This window comes from Ursus maritimus, unplaced genomic scaffold (genome assembly GCF_017311325.1).
Source record: "Ursus maritimus isolate PB19 unplaced genomic scaffold, ASM1731132v1 scaffold_26, whole genome shotgun sequence".
Taxonomy (NCBI): domain Eukaryota; kingdom Metazoa; phylum Chordata; class Mammalia; order Carnivora; family Ursidae; genus Ursus; species Ursus maritimus.
In genome coordinates, this window is record NW_024425119.1 from 34,566,920 (window position 1) to 34,580,420 (window position 13,501).

Consider the following 13,501-nt stretch of genomic DNA (forward strand, 5'->3'; position numbering starts at 1 on the left):
TTCCAATTACTGCCTCTAAGCTAAACAAAAACTTGCCATCCGTCTCTACTTCTAAAAAAACCCACAAAGGTAGCATTTTAAGGGGAGAGTTGAAAGCAGAGAGCAAGGACAAAGAAAAAGACTTCAAATTCTCATCCTAAAATACTATTTGTTCCAAACTTCTCCTTCCAGTTGCCCGTGCAGTGCTAATTTATGTCTAGGAATCTCTAGGAATGGTGTCAACACTTAATTGCTGGCACCCTTTTGTATTCAGAATTCTGATAGGAGAAGAGAAGGCTGAATGAACCGGATGGTTGGTAAAAGGCCAGAATTTTAGTCTGGAAGAGATTTCTAGAATGAATGATGAAGCTAACCACTCTGAGTTAGTACTTTGTTCCCTTGGAGAACTGCTGCCTTAGTGCCAAATAGCAGAGCTGAACTCTGATCTTTTTCCCTTGTAGTTAATAACTTAAGCCAAGCTTGTGATCAAAGGGAAGGAAGCACAACAGCTGAGACCCAGGGAAATTGCTGGCTTGACCAGAAGTCTCTGTGACTTGTGGGTCCAAGTGACCTATTCTATTAAGCAGAGAGTGAAAGAGGAAGTAGTATTTGAACACCTATTATGTATCGCGCACGTGCCAGGTACTTCATTTATGCTATTTATGCTATTTCATTTAGTCCTCACACTTACCCCCAAGGAATTGGCTTTTTTATCCATGAGTGATATATAGAAAAGTTAGGATTCACCCATCCATTCATTCCTTCATTCATTCAACAAATATTTATTGCGCAATATAGCCATGTTCTAGGTGTCACGCTGGATGCTGGAGATACAATGAAAAATGAGACACAGTGCTTGCCTTCACAGAGCTCACAGTTTAATGGAGATGATGGATATTGCATAAATATTCAGAAGCCTGATGAGCATTACAGAAGGGGTAGCAGGGGCTTAAGCAGGTGTAGAGAAGAGACGATTCACTCAACTATTCAACACACGGTTATCGGAAGCCCACAAGAAGCACTAATTTTGAAGTTTACTGAAAATGTTTATCTTGCTCTTCTGGGAATGTTCTATATCCGTGTTAATACATAGACATGTAACTATTGAATTCCATGTAACTAAGGGACTGAATTTTTTATTTTATCTAATTTTAATTAATTTAAAATTTAATTCTAATAGTGATACAGGGTTGGTAGCTACCATATTTGACAGCATAGAATTCCCATGGCCCTGAGAGTATTCTGAAACTTGTCCCCTCTACCATTGCCTTTGGAGAGATTTGGTATGAATCAGTCTAGGAAGCTCCAGGAATTTGTTTCTGCTGTAGTTATACTGAGACTCTCTCCAATTTACAGGAGCCTTATATTTCTGGGGTGGCTCCAAGGAAGATATAAAGTAGCTTTAAGAAACCAGCTCCAGGGGCGCCTGGGTAGCGCAGTCGTTAAAGCGTCTGCCTTCGGCTCAGGGCGTGATCCCGGCGTTCCGGGATCGAGTCCCACATCGGACTCCTCCGCTAGGAGCCTGCTTCTTCCTCTCCCACTCCCCCTGCTTGTGTTCCCTCTCTCTCTGGCTGTCTCTATCTCTGTCGAATAAATAAATAAAATCTTTAAAAAAAAAAAAAAAGAAAAAGAAACCAGCTCCAATATACACTCCAACTAGACTCAACCCCGAATAGATCTGGATGGGTTCTTATAACAAAGTATTTTACTGAGGTTAGTCAATCTAGAAATATTCCAGCATTGGATCATTTCAAGCAAGTGCAGAGTCCCAGGTTACCTTGCGACCCATCAGATATGGTGGGTTCCAAGCTCTGCTTTAGTCCCAATTAGAGGAAGAGATGAAAAGGCTGATTGATTTCTGGTTATCTCAGTGACATAACAGGGAAGAGGATTCAAGTCTTCCCCAAGGTCAGAGCAGTAATTGTAGGAAACGTCACATAGGTGTACAAAAAGGTAAACACGGGCGCATACATACTCACAGGCAGGCACATACACACACTTGCCTTTGGGTGCTGGTGTCTCTGTCGGAGCTGGTGATATATTCCAGACATGGCTATTGCGTCGAGAGTTCTAATCAAGAACTCAAGCAGAAGGGTGGTTTAAGCCTGAATAGAAACGGAACAGAAAATGCTTTAGATCCTTTTGCCAAAGCACCTAACTTATTATCTGAACTTGTTTTAGGTTAAAAAGATGCTGTCTATCAAGCAATAAATAAAATCAGTCCTGCCAGATACTTAATAAAATTTACTACATCTCTGCTGACTTAAGCTCCCACATTTGATCGGTCTTTGGCTTCAGAGACATATTCTCTTAGCTCCAGACTACTTCTTAGAATAGCATACAGTCAGATATACTTCATATTGCCTCTTGGATGGAAAGAGCTATTTGTCTGTCTCTACCAAATGCCATCTTCTCAGCCAGCCACTTGACCTCACACCACCCTCCCCCCCACCAACTATGAGACGAGGCACCATGCTTCTGACATTACTGCACTTTATTATTCATCGGGCCGTGACTGACAGACTCCTGCCTCCAGGCTCGCCGTGCAATCTGGCAACCACATCAGGAAGCAACAGGAATCAGAGTCACAATTATCTCTTGCTTTATTCTTACAGAAAGGAAAGGAGTCAGACCATTAAAAATATGATACATTGTATTTTAGTATGCTTGCTAGTTGCCAATTATCTTCTCAGAAACTGGTCTTATGTAAGCACTATTGCGCAGTAAATTAGCTTGGTGCATGACTGACCTCAGATCACTTCATGAGATAGTAGCAATAAAAGCTTCCATTTATTGAAAGCCAATAATGTGCTAAGATATTTATTACACACGTTCATCACCATATTCAGTTTTTACAACAACCCATAAAATAGGAACAATTATTCCACTTTTTCAGGTGAAGAAACACAATATCCATGAGGCAACACAACTCGTGTAAGATCACACAGTTTGAAAGTCACAAACCCATCAACTCCTGTCTAACCCCGTGCTCTTCCATTTCACCAGCCTCCTTTCCTGTGAGTAAGGTCCTTGGGAGGAGGGAGGTAGAAATGAAAGGGACAGACGAGAGGGGAAGGATGCCAAGTTATCTCATTTCTTTAAGTTAGTAGAAAGTCATAAAATGGCTGTCTTTCAATATATGTCCCTTACCTTTGCCTAGCACAATAAGGTATTTATTGAATGAGACACATTTTTAAAAATCTGTTCTCAAATGTTCATCTGAAATATATTTTTGGGCATGTATTATATGCAAGCATTGTGATAAGTACTAGAATTCTGGGGAAAACAAGAAAGGAAATGTCCTAGCCTTTGAGTGCTTATATTCTGGTCGAGAAATCAGAAAAACTAAGCAGACCAATGAACAATATAATTCCAGATGGTGCTGAAAGATGTGAAGAAAGTAGAACAGAGTGATGTGATCTGAGGCCCTGGAGTGACTTTGAGGGGCAGGAGTGCTAATTGAGGTGGAGTGTTCAGGGATTGCTCGCCAGGGAGATGGCCTTTGAGCTAAAAGCTGAATGCCAAAAAAAAAAAAGCATCAAGATGTATGCAAATCTTGATGTGTCAAGGACAGTATGCTCCTGCAGGGACATTCTACTGCAGGGACAGTGGGGGAGGGGTGGAATCAAGATGCTGCCTGGAGTTTGGTTTTACCCACTGGGTAGGACACTGGCCATCACAGAGACTGGAAAACTTGGAGGAAGCAAATGGTGTGAGGGAATAACAAGCTCTATTTAATTTATAAAAATTACTGTAACGCTTACTTTTACCAGGTAGACTGAAAAAAGATCTTAACTCTGGTGATTTTATATGAAGATTTTATACATTTAGTGAATCCATCAGATATTTCCACTTGAAACAAAAAAACACAAGAAATGTTTATAATTACTCTTTTATAATTAGCTCTATTTTGAAGTTTGCCAAAAGGTACAAACTTCCAGTTACAAATAAATAAGTCGTTGAGATGTAATGTCCACCATTGTGTCTTTAGTTAATAATACTGTATTGAATACTTAAAAGTTGCTAAGAGGGACACCTAAGTGGCTCAGTCCATTTAGCATCTGAGCCTTTGGCTCAGGTCATGATCCCAGGGTTCTGGGATCAAGTCCTGCATTGGGCGCCCTGCTTGGTGGGGAGTCTGCTTCTTCCTCTGCCTGCCACTCCCCCTGCTTGTGCTTGCTCTCTCCTCCCCCCCTCTCTCTTTCTCCTTCTCCGACAAATAAATAAATAAAATATTTTTTTAAAAAATAAAAATTGCTAAGAAGGAAAATTTTAAAAGTCTTTATCACAGGAAAAAGAATTTGTAACTATGTAAAGTGACAGATGTTAACTAGACTTATTGTGGTGATCTTTCGCAATATATACAAATATCAAATCATTATGTAGTACACTTGAAACTAATAAATTGTTACACGTCGATTATAAATCAATTAAAAGATTAGTTCTACTTTACCAATTTTAATAAAAATTGGAAATCTTTGGAAATGTCATTTTCACTTTTCAGACTCTCTAGAGTATTTTTTAACTACTCAATAGTATTCCTGAACATGGTTTGTTTGTTTTTTTTTTAAGATTCATTTGCTTATTTATTTGAGAGACAGCGTGGCTCACTTGCGCCAGTGACAAGAGGAGGTGGGGGTGGGGAGGGATAGCAGGAGGGAGAGAATCCCAAGCAGACTCCCCACTGAGCACTGAGCCCAACGCGGGGCTCAGTCTCAGGACCCTAAGATCATGACCTGACCCAAAATCAGGAGTTGGACACTTAACCGACTAAACCACCCAGGCACCCCCGTGAACATGTTTTTAAAAGTAAGTTTGTGTTCAATCAAAATTCAGTTTTTTTGTTGGATCCACTCAAAAAGGTACATAAAGGTTCATAAGAAAATTCTTTTTTTCATGCGCCTATATTTCTTAGACTCAAAGAAGATTATGAATTAGTAAAATCTTTCATTTAAAAATACAATGACTTATAAAGTCAGTTCTGGAAGACACAATATCATACCTACATCATTACAATGTAATAATTACACCATAGATAGCAAGAAAGAGAATCATCTATCCTCTGTGGGGAAAGAAGTCAAATCTCTTAACCCAGTCTTGGAAGACAATGTTTCCTTAGCAGCCAAATGTTGTGGTTGTGGGAAAGGCATTCTGGGCCAACACAGACACAAAAGCTTAAATTTGGGGGGAACACAAGCTGCCACATAATTTAACCTTCTCCAGGAATATGGACCTTAAAAGAAAAAGAAATCATTTGAAAGCCTTGGGATCTACTTTCTTAAAGTTTTGTTGAGTTTTATCAAAGCTCCTTTTCTTTCCTATATTTAAAACTACTTCAGAACATCAGAAATGATAGCAGAATTTTAAAGGTAGATTGACTATTTAGTCATTACTTATTCCTTTAAAACTATTCCAAAGATATTATTTGATAATTATAAACTTAATTATCTACATATTTGGAGAGATATTCATTTGTTTGTCAGCGTTCTGATAGTTTTATAGACAGAACAGATGACAATTGGCTGAAGATTTTATTTTTTTACTTTTTTAAAAGATTTTATGTATTTATTTGAGAGCACCCGGGGGCAGGGTTGGTGAGGGCAAAAGGAGCAGCAGACTCCCCACCGAGCAGGGAGCCCAGGACCCTGACATCAAGACCTGAGCCAAAGGCAGAAACTTACCCAGCTGAGCCACCCAGGCACCCCTGAAATTTTTAATTAAGTATTTTAGATTTATGCAATACTATCCTCTCTAATTATATCATTTTTTAATATAAATGCCTTGTCATTGTAATTTTTCATGTACTTGGGGATTCTGCAAGTGAAAAGACATTCAAATGCAAACTTAATTTGAATATAAAGTATATCTTAACTAGTTTTCTGATCTAATGATTCAATCTCCCTAAGTTACTAAGAATACTGATTCTATTTAAGGATAATTATAAAACCTAAATAATTTAAAGCCTGTATGACTTGGTCAATTTCTGCTGGCTAGTAATTATAAAAATTAAAAGTATGTATTTGCTAATGATAGTGGTCTAGATAAATTCTCGTTTTCCTTCTGTACTTAGATTTAGCTGGTAGCCATTGTTTATAGAGTTTGATGATTTCTCGTTATTCTAATTGTGAAAGCAGTAGAGTATGCAAATTAGCAGAAAAATCTCCTACTGACAAACGATGCAAATGAAACATCAGGTGAGTGGATATATTCTTTCGTGTCATTAATCAGTTGATTAAACTATCCTAAAATGCAAACTGACAGGGCTGACCCCACCTTTCAAGGCTCCAAAGAATCATTTATGTTGCCAATCATGTCACCAAGACAAGAAATGCATGTGCTGCGTGTTTCCTTTGAAAAGCCTGGAGGCTTTTCCTTACCCTGGCGAAGACCCCATACTATAGCTTATCTATAATAGTATTTATAATAATAGCATTAGAATCCCAAAGCAAAACCTGGGGTCAGTGAGCTGCTCCACACGGACACGACAGTAGATGAGTTTTCCAGACAACACTTCGGAGGAAGAAGACCTGTAGGAAAAGAAAGGGAAGGATTTCAAGCATTGTTTATTTTCTTTTTTAACTTGGCTTTTCTACACTCCTTCTTCTAAGACGCCATTTGTACATACAAATCACTTTAGTTTATTTTTAAAACCCACACAGAGAGATATTGTTTTGTTGTGGTTGCATCCTAGTCAGTAGAAGCCCAAAGCCTCCCATCGTGAGAGGAAATGAAGCCTGGCTGAGTCTTTTAAGAGGCCTCGGTATACATGGGGCTCCTTTCATCTCAGGCTTGTAATTGCTGTGATTCAGCCCCAAGCCTATTTCCAAAGGTAGCCTACTGAGAAAATGCTCAGTATCTAACCCAAGATACATTAAAGAAGTTTGGTTCCACAAATGAAGCAAAGATTGAATTTACCTTAACAAGCAAAAGGACAAAGTCACTTTCCTCTTCATCTGAAGCTGTCCGTTGTCCCAGTAAAACTGTATTGCTGAAATCATCCCCCTACTTGGAAAACCAAGGCACTTTGATAAAACACAACATCAAGACAGATCAGATCCCAGAGCTTCCAAACGAATTTTTTTGAAGGTGCCCGTACCTGGAAGAGCTTGCGCTGTAGCTTCCATTCTCTCAGGAGTGGCTATTGGCCCACAATGCCCGTTCCACAGTCCTCGCACTTGCCTGAGAAGGAAATGCTTTTCTTCCAACACTGGACTAAGAGTATCCTCAAATCTGGTTCCCTTCTCCCAAAGGGTAGAGGGTTGCCTTCCTTCTCACTACCGTTGCAGCAAGAGATTGCTAGGGTGTGTTACGGTTTTGCAACCTGGCCTCCAGATGAGTCGAGGCTATCAATTCCCTGAGGGTTGGGTCATTCTCGTGCCCTTTGCATCCTTGGCACATAGCACGTGCCAGACCCGAACAGAAATGTCATGAACCGAGGAAGCATGATCTGACCATGTGTTGAAATTTAGACACAGAAAACTGGATCCCTCCAATGCTGATTCTAATCTCTTTGGGTGGTGATCCATTCTCTGCCACTATCAAGTGTCTCCCCTGAATGGGGGCATTTAACCACTTCAGAACTGCAGACGTTCCTCAGAAACAGAAGAGGAAACTAACAGTTAAAGAAATTGAACTGAAGAAGGAGGGAACGATATTATTAAACAAAAAAGAGTAAAATCTTTTTTTCCCCCTGAGATTTTATTTATTTGTTTTTGAGAGAGAGAGAGAAAGCACGAGTGGAAGGCAGAGGCACAGGGAGAGGGAGAAGCAGGCTCCCCACTGAGCAGGGAGCCCCATGCGGGGCTTGATCCCAGGACCCCGGCACCATGATGTGAGCCGAAGATAGACGTCCAACAGACTGAGCCACCCAGGAGTCCCTAATATAAAATATCTTTATAAACTATCAGCTCTTATACTGTCATTTTTAGAATATCTGACAAGGCTAGCAGATTTCCCCACCTTCCTTTATTTCTTTTTGGGCACTGCACTTGCAGATTGCCTAGAAAACAACATTTTGGGTTATTTGGGAGAGATTATTCCAACCTTCTTTGTAGAAATATATTTTAAGAATCTATGTGGGACATTGCTATCCTTGTACCGTGGTCTCTCTAATGCCTATACTTGCCTATAATTAAACATATTTAACAACTGGAAATAAAAATTTAATATAGAAGCAATTGCTAAATCAAAAATATTTGAAATCCTTCTTATTTTTGGAATAAACCAAGGTACAGATAACAGAGAATTGCTGACTAAGTGATATGAGTCATTGTGCCCATAGATCATCAAAGCATTCTAATAATTCCAAGCATTCGTTGAATTTTAGGAATTACTGGCGTGCTCTTTTGTTTGATGTCCTTGTTACTAGTTCGAGGATGCTTCTCTCTGAACTACAACTGGACACAGGAAGCCTGATCTCTCCCCATGAAATTGGTAGTATTAGTTTCCTACTGGTACTGCGGTGCTGCTGGTGAGAGGCTGGGTGCTCTGAGTCTATATCCAGACACCTGACCCAGCCAGCGTCACTCACTCGTCTGCCCTGTTACGTGCCTTGCCGCCCTCATCAACTCTGGGCCACTCCAGAGCAGGGGATGAATGACGTAGATGTTTCTGTCATTGGCCATCTCAGTCCATTCTGCAGCTGCTGAGTCGCCCTCACCTGCAGGCACTAAACACCTGGGCTCAGGATCCTAAATCATCTACCATCTGGTACAGAAGCCCTTATTTCACCGCTCGTGTGGCCAGCGTGTTTGCAGAGGTGCTTGGCAGCTGAACGGCAGCACTGACCAGAAGGCTCTGGTCTTCATAGGTAACTAAATGATGAAAGTCTGATTTTCTTAAATTAGCCAAGTAATCATCTAGAGCCTGCCTGATAATTTCTAGAAACTTGGCTTTGACACCCATGAACATCAAATGAAAAGGTGAAATAGACAACTGCTTACACTGTCCAATTTCCATGAATCAAATAAGGAGTGCTTAGTACAAAGCAAGAAATAGCTATAGTTTATCTCATTTAATCCTTCTATCATCTCTGTTTTGAGATATTATTATGATCATTTTGTAGGTGGGAAAACTGAAGCACAGAAAAGTTGGCAAAATTGCCCAAGGAACAGTACTCTGGAAGGGGAAAGGCAGAATTAAAATCCTCATGACATGTCTTCAGAGTCTGTGCTTTTAACCACTGGGCTCTACTGTCTTCCTAGTAAGTCAAGTCATTCTCTCTAAACGACCAGCTGTGTACAGTGAAATGCACAGCACTGTGGTCTGAGTTCTGCTCTCATCACTTACAGGCTGAAACTTTAGCAGAGCTATATTGCATCACTGTAAACTTCCATTTTCTCACCTCTAAACTGGAAAGCATAAAACTTTCTTTGAAACAGTTCTTATGAGAGTTAGATACGATAATACATAATGTAATTCTGTTGTACCTGGAACATGAGACGTCTTTGATGGATATCTGTTCTGTGGTCTAAATACAATGCCTCTCAGCGCTGTGAAAGCAATTGGCCAGATCTGGTTCCTTGACATAATCATAATGACAACCATTCTCTAACTACTATGTACTCAAGCTTCATAATGCGGCAGGCACTGGTCTTAATCTTTCACTCACATTGATTCATTTGATCTTAATTACCTTCAATATGCATGAGATGTTGTTATTATTATTATCATCCCCATTGTACAGGTGAGGAAATAGGAGCAAGAAAATGAAGAAACTTGCCCCAGGTCACCCACAGAGAGTGAGTGCTAGGGCCTGGATTTTCACACAGACAGTCTGGCTCCAGAGTCTGTGCCCTTAGCCATTCTGTTCATTCTTAGTATTTACTAGGGTTTCAATAAATATTTGTAGAAAGAATGTATAATTCCAGAAATTGCATGATTATTATTTCTCTCGTTAGCTTTATGCCTTCCAATCCTTAAGTAATATGAATTCTAATGGTAGACTGTTATAATTTTTTGACTCAAACTCATGAATTTGTTTATGGATCCCATAAGGATAACAAACTTTGATAGAAGAGAGAGAAAATTACAAACAACAACAAATATGACTATTAGAGACCCATTTAAGAATCTGTATTAAGACATGAGATCCCAAACTTGTGTTCCAAATTTTCAGCAAATGGGTAAAATAAAGCACAAATCAGAAAATAATTGAATTGCCCTCCATCTTTTGGTCTGGATTGTCTCAGGAATGAATCAAATTATTATAAATAATTCTTAAAGTCTTCATTGTTCAAGTTAGCCACCTGAAAACTGTTAGATACAAATACTAATAAACCTAGTTCTTCCTAAATATAAAAACCCACTGTTTACCATGGTTCTTCAATCTCTGTTGGTGCTTTTGAGGACTTACACAAAAAAGTGTAAGTCCAAAAAAAACTCCTAAATATCTTCAATGATTTTTAAGAGATAAAGCTTCCCTGGGTAGATCTATTTTCTCCGTCTTATTGATATTATCAGTGAAATCATTCCATGCATTGAATTTGCCACTAAATTTCCTCACATTTACTGTGTTGGGAAACCATAACCTGACAAATGGGAATTGATTTTAACTATATTATACTTTATGGTGGTAAGAATTCCTTTTAGACCTGAGAGGTTGTCTAATTGACCAAAGTCACATAACTAGTACTTTCTGAGGCTAGAGTAATCTCAAGGCTATCTCAGCCTAACGCGGGAGGACTAAGTACTCCACATGTGTCTAAATGGCAGACTATCCAAAAAGCGTCTGTGGAAAAGGAAAGGATCTGAAGACTGTCAAACTTTAACAAACTAATAACCCAGAATGTCGGCACACATCAATTTTTGAAGCAAAACTTCTTCAGGAGAGATGTAGGCAACGCTCATTTCTTTAGGTCCAATTTTGAACTCTTGGGTGAAAAATAACCATTTTGGACTTGTTTGAGAATTAACAAATGAGAAATCAAGTACAACCTATTTTGAGCTTCAGACATGCTTTCAAGTGGAAAATTCAGAAGTCGTTTAGAAAGACAAACTACACACTGGTACGATCTCGGGTTCTGGAGTCAGACCATCCTAGGATAAGTCTTGCTTCTATCTTTATTGAATTTCCTCTTAGGTCTCCTCTTCTTTAGAGGACTGTTGTAAAAATGAAATCAAGTAACACAAGTAAAGTGCTGAATACAGTGCTTGGCTGAAAATTCTCCAACCCTCCCCAAACCTCCCATCTGCCAGCTGTTTGACATTGGGCAATCCACATACTTCTCTATGGCTCAGTTTCAATTCTTATGTAAAAATAGGAAATACAATACAAATTTTAAGGGTTTGTTATAAGAATTAGGAAACACAAAATTTCTGAGATTTAGAAGGGACTTAATAAGTGGTGATTGTGATTAGTATTAAGCAAGTCTCAATTTTGCAACACAGACTGTGCATGTAAATAGTGTGTCGTGTTTCAATTTTACTCTACAATTTTTAACAGAGCTCTCGCAAGGCTAAAATCCAGCAAGGAAAAGTGAACTTGTGCCTCTGCAATGTTGGTGTGTATTCGAATGAGGAAAATAGTTAAATAAATCCTGTTATTTTCGCTTAAATTGGTTCAGAAGCAGGCAGAGTACAGTCCTAGACTAGGAGCTGTTTTTGAAGGTCAGTCAGCCAAACAATTCCTTTAAAAGTATCTGCAAAAACTCCACATTATAGAAAAGGCACAACTTCCGCTTTTAGGTTCCGAGTTAGTCAAGCAGAATACTTTATAATTTGAAAAGTAATTTTCATTTCTGTGTGTTCTGGATGTTCCCTTTGATTCTTTTGACTTCCTTTTCTTGATTTTTGGCCCTTTGAACTATGGTCAGTGTTGAAATGATTCATGATTTTGTCCCAGTAAGGGAGGACTTCTTGAAGTCTTTTTTGTCTTTTCCTGGTTTTACTCCTGCTCAACACAGTACTGTTTGGCAATGAGCACCACCTGAGCAGTAGAAACTATTTTTTTTAAGGTTGCTATTTTGTTGAACACAATAGAAAAATAATAAAAATTTGACTTATAAAAATAAAAGTACTATCTATATTCTCCCCAAACTTAAGCCAACAAGACTTGCAAACTACAAGCTAATGTGGTTTCATTGTCAGGCCCTATGTAGACACAAGATGGCTACAGCATATCCAGATCCTTCATCTTCATCCCAGAAGAGCGATGCCCACGTACAAAGTCCTCAGATCCATTTGGATTGGGGCTTCGTTGAGTCATATGCTCATTCCTGAATCTGTGCTAGAAGGATGGCCTTTGGTTGATCGGTTTAGGCGAAGGTTACAATCCCTCCCTTAACTAGTCAATGGGGTCTATCAAACCACCTACTCAGAGAGGGGGAAAGAGTTGGATCCCTAAACCAAAATCAGGGGTGACTACCAGATGAGTCAACAACTAATGTCTACCATTAGACATTCATGGTATTTACAAAATCAGTCAAGTTTCTCTCCCATGATGAGAAGGTTAGTTCCTGAGGGCAGGGTTCCCATCCCAGCCCCTGACGTGCAATAGGCATCAAAACAGTACATCTCTGAAAGCTTTATTCCCCTTCGGCTTCTTCTCAACACGTAGGCAAAGTGATCTTGTCAGGAGACAAATTAGATCTTGATGATCCTAGTGTCTTTCCAGTTCACGTCAAGTAAAAGCCAAACTGACTGCAAATGACCCAAAAGGCACCACACTCTTGTCTCCCCATTACTTCTCTGCCCTCATCTCCTATCTCTTTATCTGTGCTCTGCTCCAGCCAGTCTGGTGCCACCACTGCTCCTCCAAAATGACAGGTCAGCTTCCAGTGTCCCTCTGCCTGGATCGTTCTTCCCTCAGATAGGCATGAGGCTCACTCCTTCTCCTCAAATTCCCTTCAGTTAGCCTTTTCCTGGCCAGCCTAGCTTCTGTCTACTCCATAAACTCCCATTCCTTCTTCCCTGCTGCATTTTTCTCCATAGCCTTTATCACCACCTGAAACACCTACGTTATTTATTATTTGTGTTGTTGTTCCACCACCAGAATGTAAGTGCCATGAGGTCAGCGGTTTCAGAGGTTGTACTTCATGACTCTATCATTGAGCAAATTTCCACTGAATGAATGGATGATGTTCCACTTCTTTCATTCATTCCCCCAGGCCTTAGTGTGGGAAACGTCCCCTGGCCCTCCATGCCCTGGGAAGAGTGAGGCACTCCTATCCTGTACTTCAATAGCATTCTCTCCATCACTCTGGTCTCTACAACATGGATGCTCTTACCATCACTCACTTGTATTTCCCTAATGCCCAGCACAGAGGACATGCTCAGTAGATATGTAAATAAAGTTGCCTGAAGAACGAATGTTTTGAGTGTGGCATTAACAGTGAATACTCAGAAAGATTTCAGGAAATTTTATATCATACCGAGCTGTGAGTGATCCCAGAGAGAACAGTAAATTCACAGGGAAGCAAATTTTATCACGTGACTATCTGGGCTATCGTCCCACTCATGGGAAGTTAGGTAGATGCCCCGATGCGACTATTCTAAATCAAACCAAAGACTCAAACTTTTTCTA

At 39.7% G+C, this 13,501-nt stretch overlaps 1 long non-coding RNA gene across 1 annotated transcript; it reads right to left on the minus strand.

Annotated features, from left to right (window-relative positions):
* Positions 1-1,981: 1,981 nt before the first annotated feature.
* Positions 1,982-7,597, minus strand: LOC103675403. The gene is made up of 4 exons (XR_571839.2): positions 7,076-7,597; positions 6,895-6,984; positions 6,432-6,506; positions 1,982-2,084 (listed from the first exon to the last, which is right to left on the minus strand). It is a non-coding gene; the product is annotated as an uncharacterized LOC103675403 (long non-coding RNA).
* Positions 7,598-13,501: the final 5,904 nt, after the last annotated feature.